The sequence below is a fragment of the Macaca mulatta genome, chromosome 2 (genome assembly GCF_049350105.2).
Source record: "Macaca mulatta isolate MMU2019108-1 chromosome 2, T2T-MMU8v2.0, whole genome shotgun sequence".
NCBI lineage: Eukaryota > Metazoa > Chordata > Mammalia > Primates > Cercopithecidae > Macaca > Macaca mulatta.
The window spans coordinates 175364413-175370412 of record NC_133407.1 but is presented as its reverse complement, the minus strand read 5'-3'; the positions used below and the strand labels follow the sequence as shown (position 1 = coordinate 175370412).

At 39.8% G+C, this 6000-nt stretch overlaps 1 protein-coding gene across 7 annotated transcripts in view; it reads left to right on the top strand.

The window, feature by feature from the left end:
• The first annotated feature begins 1955 nt into the window (after positions 1-1955).
• HHLA2 (HHLA2 member of B7 family) overlaps positions 1956-6000 on the top strand; it is a 76532-nt gene continuing 72487 nt past the window's right edge. For 3 of the 7 annotated variants that reach the window (XM_077993957.1, XM_077993954.1, XM_028844642.2), the window contains exon 1: positions 1956-2106. The gene's annotated coding sequence lies outside the window, so the exon portion shown is untranslated. Of the gene's footprint in view, positions 2107-4414; positions 4529-6000 lie in introns of those variants that run through there. The other 4 variants (XM_077993953.1, XM_077993952.1, XM_077993956.1 and 1 more) reach the window with 3 other exon arrangements.

Sequence of the window (6000 nt, the reverse complement as noted above, 5' to 3'; positions counted from 1 at the left end):
TTTTATTTCCTCAGAACATTTGCCAATTTAATAAATGTTCAATCCCAATATTAAATTCTCCCCTGAGCCTTAGTGCAGGTACATGTGCATAGATATAATCAGCGTTAACAATATTCCATATGCCATTTCTTCTCCCAGTCACTTGAAGACATTGTGGAAGCACTTTGCAGAGGAGAACCAAAAGTGGTCTTGAAATGGTAACACATCTCAAAGCCTAACAGCTGAGCTGAGAGCCCTGGGGCTTTCAACCCAGTTTCCAGTGGGCAGCAGAAGGCTCACTATGGATGACTCTGAGTAGAGAAGAAGGAAGTCAAGGAAGAGATGGGGAAGAGGAGGGGAAGAGTTCCCCAAATGTACCTTGCCCTCTCCCCTGAGTGTCCATGTGTGGCAGGAGGTTAACGTTGATGTGGTGAGTAATGCAAGCAGTGGCCCTACAGGTTCCCCTAATATAGGGTCCTAATGGTGAATCCTACTTCCTTTCAGGTACTCCTTCCTGAAATGACGAATATGTTGCAAGGGAAAGGCTTTGTAACCTAAAACTGTTGATCTAGTCTTCAACGATGGCATACACGTTATAGTCACTTTCTCTGTGACATAAATTGCAGAGAAGTTGCTCTTTCCTTTCTCAGCCATTGATATTATTTAAAACCATGATTCTATTTTTGCCTTCAATTTGAACAATCTCTGCATAACAAGCATCTTTGCAGGCACACGGCATTTCTTCCTAAAACTTCAAAAATCTTCAAAAAATATGTAATTCTTCTATTTTCAAATTCCAGGAGAGTCTGCTCTCCCTATGTGTATGCTTTAGGAGCTCTGCTATTTCCCTAAACTAATATTACAGTGGTGTGATGTACCATTAACTACATGACCGTGGAGATTCAGAGGTGAAAGCAGGGATTGCCTGCATCTTTTAAGTCCCAGTTTGATTTTGATTTCATTTCATAAGAGATCTTATTAATGATAAAAGTTGGCATGGGTGACTTTGGGAATTCTAGGAAGAGCCCTGGGGCTTTCAACCCAGTTTCCAGTGGGCAGCTGAAGGCTCACTATGGATGACTCTGAGTGGAGAAGGAAGAAGTCAAGGAAGAGATGGGGAAGATGAAGGAAACAGGAGGGAAAGAGTTCCCCAAATGTACCTTGCCCTCTCCCCTGAGTGTCCATGTGTGGCAGGAGGTTAACGTTGATGTGGTGAGTAATGCCCAAAGGCTCTAAAGCTAGACAGGGCTCTATGATTATATGATCAGGGGATTTGTGTGCTATGCCAAGGCTTGGATGGCATCCTTTGTTCCAGACAGAAGGGTCCTGTTCATTGTGCTCCTAAGGTACTTTTTTGTTCACTTTGTAACTTTTGCTGCCATGCACTCAACAGATACTGACCAGCTACTATGTGCTAGTAAGTAAGTGGTAGTTGTTTGGGATACAACAGTGAGTAAAACATGACTCCTAGCATCTGTTGTATGTGCATGCATGCCATGTGACATGCATGTGACACTGAGGGAGAGCAAGATTAAGTGATATGACAGCATAGAGGCTGGGCACCACCTAAGCTTCCATGTGGAATTCAGAGAGGTCTTTATTTCTCTGAAGCTGAGTTTAAGCTTGGGTGTTCCAGCAACCAGAACTGTAATGGGAATTGTAGGTGCAGATGAACTTTGTGTAGGGTTGTGGTTCTTTCTCACAGAACTATCAGCACCCACTGCAACCAGTTACACAACTTTCTTTACAACTCTGCAGCAAGCTAGACAGGTCACAGGCAGTCCCAACTCAGGAGGTTGCCTGCATCATGTTGATGGTGAAGCTGACACCATAGCATGGAAACCGGAGTCCACTGCTCCTACAGCTCGATGCTTAGCTGTTTCAATATAGTATCTGAAACTGCATCTTTTAATTCCTGGACTTTTCACATCTGTACTGACTCAGATCTGGGTGGGGCTTAGTTTGAAGGAGGGAGTCCTTGGTGATGACGTGATTTCCTTGGTCTGTTATAGGTAACTAATCAAACGTACCTTAGACTTTACTCTCTGAGAAATTCATAGCTGAATTCAATGTTTGTTCTTATGGACTACTTAGCATTTGACTAGACGGTGTGAATTTCTAAGTAAGGTAAGGATTTCTTTCTAAGTTGTTTTTACCTAGAACTTAAAAGTGGGCATGAATAAATCAAATATGGGTGGTTTTTATTTTCCTGTTAGGAAAAAATTAGTGACTGATCTTTTAAATTGACTTAGTGCATATACTATGTATTGTGCATATGAACAAACAAATACTTAGTAAAAGGTTGTCTTGAAGGGACATATTGATATATTTCAAATAAAAGAACTTAACAAAAATGAGGCAAATGCCTAACATTCTGGTAAGACAGTGAAGGAGGCATGAGCAATGTTTGTTTAGAAAATTATCTGAGAACTTTAAACAAATCTCTGAGGGTATATTCTTACTTGTAATTGTTCATCTAATTACACTACAGAGGCTTATTAGCTGCTCCAAGATGCACTGCTTTCCATTCTGTGGTGGAAACAAAAGGACCGTAGTAGTGGTTATCTAGCAGAAGAATTGTGATCTTTGAATTCTAATACAAGAAACTTAGAAGTCTCTTAGTTATTTCCACTGTCTCAAGGGAGAATCATTAAGTTTATGTCATTTTCAATGCCTAAAACAAGAGTCAAAAAGTTAAGATTCAATTCTCACTGGGTTGCTATTGTTTGGGACTTTGGACAATAGAAAAAAGTATGAACAGGTAATTTAGGGTTTTTTGCGTTACTGGTACCTGACAAAACAAACTTGAACTTCCCTATTTCCTAGAAACGTGGAGGAAATAATTTCTGTCCAGAATGGTAAAGTGGTGTCGTATCCCATTTATAAGCATATTTTAATCAAAAGATGTAATAACGTGTAGTGGTCAAGATCATAGTCTCTAGAGTCAAGTAATCCTTGGTGCGTTCACCTGCTTCATCATTTTAACCAGTTGTATATTTTTCTCAGAGCCAGTTTCCTAATCTGTAAAATGGGGGTAGACTAGGATTGCTGTGAAGATTAAATGAAATTTATCAAAGTCTTTAGCAAAGTGCCTGGTATGTAGAAAGTGTTTAATAAATATTATTTCAGAATATAGATGTAAAAGTCAAATAATTTCCTATATAATCATATTGAGTAGCCTGAAAGTTTGGTGGCTCTTAAATAAATCTGTGAATGAAGGCTTTGCCTACTTTTGGTGTGTGGCCCACCAGCATGTTCTATCAGTTGGCCTGAGCTGAGAAAGAAATCAATTCCTGTGTTGAGTTTTCCTCCAGGTGCTTAAGATAGACCATACCTGAATATTTTGATCATTAACCAGTGATCCTGGGTGGCTCCTTCTTGCTCTGGTCAGTAACCGGTGTAGGTCACGTCGTAAGGCACTAAACAAGGTGTTTTTCCTCCTGAGGTTGTCATGTCAACTCTAAATTCCCAGAGGCTTGCCTAGGAGTAGAGAGTTTGTTCTGAGTTACATAACCAGCATCCTCTTTGAGGCTTTGAATGTCTAACTGACTTCTGACTGCAGGCACGCAAACTTTTCCCCTGCCTAGTAGGAATGAATACCCCTTTTCCAAGCGTCTACATAGCAGCCACCCAGGAACTCTCTGAGAGTCAGTTGCTTCCTGACTTAATTTCTGGGAAGAGCAATTGCCTACTCAAGACAAATTCCTTCCTCCTTATTCTTCTGTCAGATGAGACTAGCTACTAGGTATTCCCTCCCTAGGACTCTGACCTGACTCTCATAGAAAAGAAAATGAGGATCCAAGTTCATTCCATTTAACTGGGGCTATAAACATATGCCACCAGAAAAATCCTGCTATTCTGGCTTACTATAACTTTAGGTTCTCCTTTCTAACACAATACTATCTTTATAAAATGTACATACCTTTCCTTGATATTCAGTTGTGGTGTTTATGTGTTCAAGATCCTTCTAATTTATCCCCAACTAAAGTTCCCAGTATGTATTTGCAGGCCTCTTTTACTGCATCATCTTCAGTAAAATGCATATTTCTCTTTCTTCAGCATAGGCTTCACCCTTAGAAGCTCGCTTTTCTCTGGATATTCATTTCCAGCAGGTCTCGGAGATAATGTACTGTATTGCATCTTTTTCTGTTGGAGACTAAAATGCAGTTAGCAGGTGCAGCTTCTTATAACTGCAGATTCAGAATTTTTTTCTCTCTGTAAAAACTGTTAAATGTCCCCTTAGAGGCTCATTTTAAAATTGAGTAAGGAATGGGGGCTTGTTTTTCCTTAGTCCTTGATCTTGGAATATTACACTCTGACATTGCACATTGCTCCTTACCATTTAGAGTTCAAACCACTAATTCCCAAGATACAAATCAGAGACAGGCAAATGTACATTTGTAGCTTCCTTGCTTTAATACTTCTGTTTCAGGTGGGATGTCTTCTCCAGGGCTATCCAGGTCTGTCCTAGACACCACCTTTGAAAAATGAGATCCTTTCTATCTAATTTAACCTAGATTAGAGGCATCACTGAGAACACCTTCTGAAGGTAAAAAGCTTTTGCCTTTTCTTTCTGTCCCATACTCTATATTCCTTAACTGCAATCAGTAGAATGTCCTGTCAGTTACACAAAATTAATGTTACTATGACTGACTTTGATAGTATATCTATTTACAAATTGATAAATTATATTCCTAATCTAATTACATTCATGCAAAGCTAGTAGCTCTGTAGTTATATCAACTTGGCAACAAGGAAAATAAACTTAATTTTTTAAAAAAGGCTCAAAAAGTTAAGTCACTTTTGTAAAAGACCCAGAAAAAATATATATATATATAAAAAATCATATAACTATTATAATGCATAAATATATAAATATGTTATATAAATATACTACATATTTACTATAGATAATAAGTGAAAAGGGTGAAATTGGTGGAGTCAGAGCTTAGAAATCTTGTTAGTGTGGTGGGAGGAGAGAAAGGAGAGGAGTAGTCAGATTATGAAGAATTCCATCGGGATAGTATGTTCTGAGTTTGCAAGTTCAGCGGTGGAACAGAGAGTTCTGGGTGATAAGTGCAGGAATCCATGGAAATGCTAGACTGAGTGGAGTAGAAGTAACTAGTTTTGGAGTTCTTGACTTTTTCTTCCTAGAGTTTTAGATTTGCTGGTAAGAATTTAGTAGATAAGAGAGGAGGAAGGGGCATAGAAAAGCTCAGATGACTCAAGTGATAAGCATTTCTTAAATATTTCAGACCCATAAAGGTACAAATAATATTCTAACCCAACCATATATGCCCCATCCAGCTTAAATACCGTTGACACTCCCTAGGTACCCTTTCGTGTAGGAGCAAGGGTCACTTTAGAATAAACTTCGATTCTCACAGTGAGATACAGAATCCCTAAAGATACAGAAGCAATGGCTTGGAAAGAGCACAGTTGGATGAAGAGATTGCCAGCTTTATTTTCAGATTCCAGTGTGGCGAGAAGATGGTAAAATGAGCAACTCTTCTTAAGAAAAAGGAGATGGGGAAATGGTTCTTTGGGGGAATTGAATTCCCACTGCGGCGGGAAAGCAGCAGGAATCTGAGCAGGCTGTGGGTAACGGGCAGTTTATTGGGTAATGACGTTTTCAGAGTCCACAGGGAAGAGGTTTGAAAGGACCAATAGAAGGGGAAGGCTGGGTGGGTCGAGGGGAAGCATCACAGAACCTGGGAGAGACAGTGTGTGAGAAGATGAGTAAGCAAGCCTGAGAAGATGTGTAAGCAAGCGTCCTGTTCACAGCATGAAGTACCAGCTTTTGCAGAGACAGGAGGCAGGGTGGGAAGAAACAGCCCAGGGAATTCAAGGACAACCTGCCACGGTGTTTCACTGCATACCTTTGTTTCATAGAAAGGATTTCACCACAAGGAGTTGATGCATCAAAGACTCAGGTGTAAGTGATTTATTAAAATAGTGCTCTTAGAAGAAACCAATTAGTGGTAGGGAAAGCCAGAGTGATGGGTAGGTTAGGAATATAAA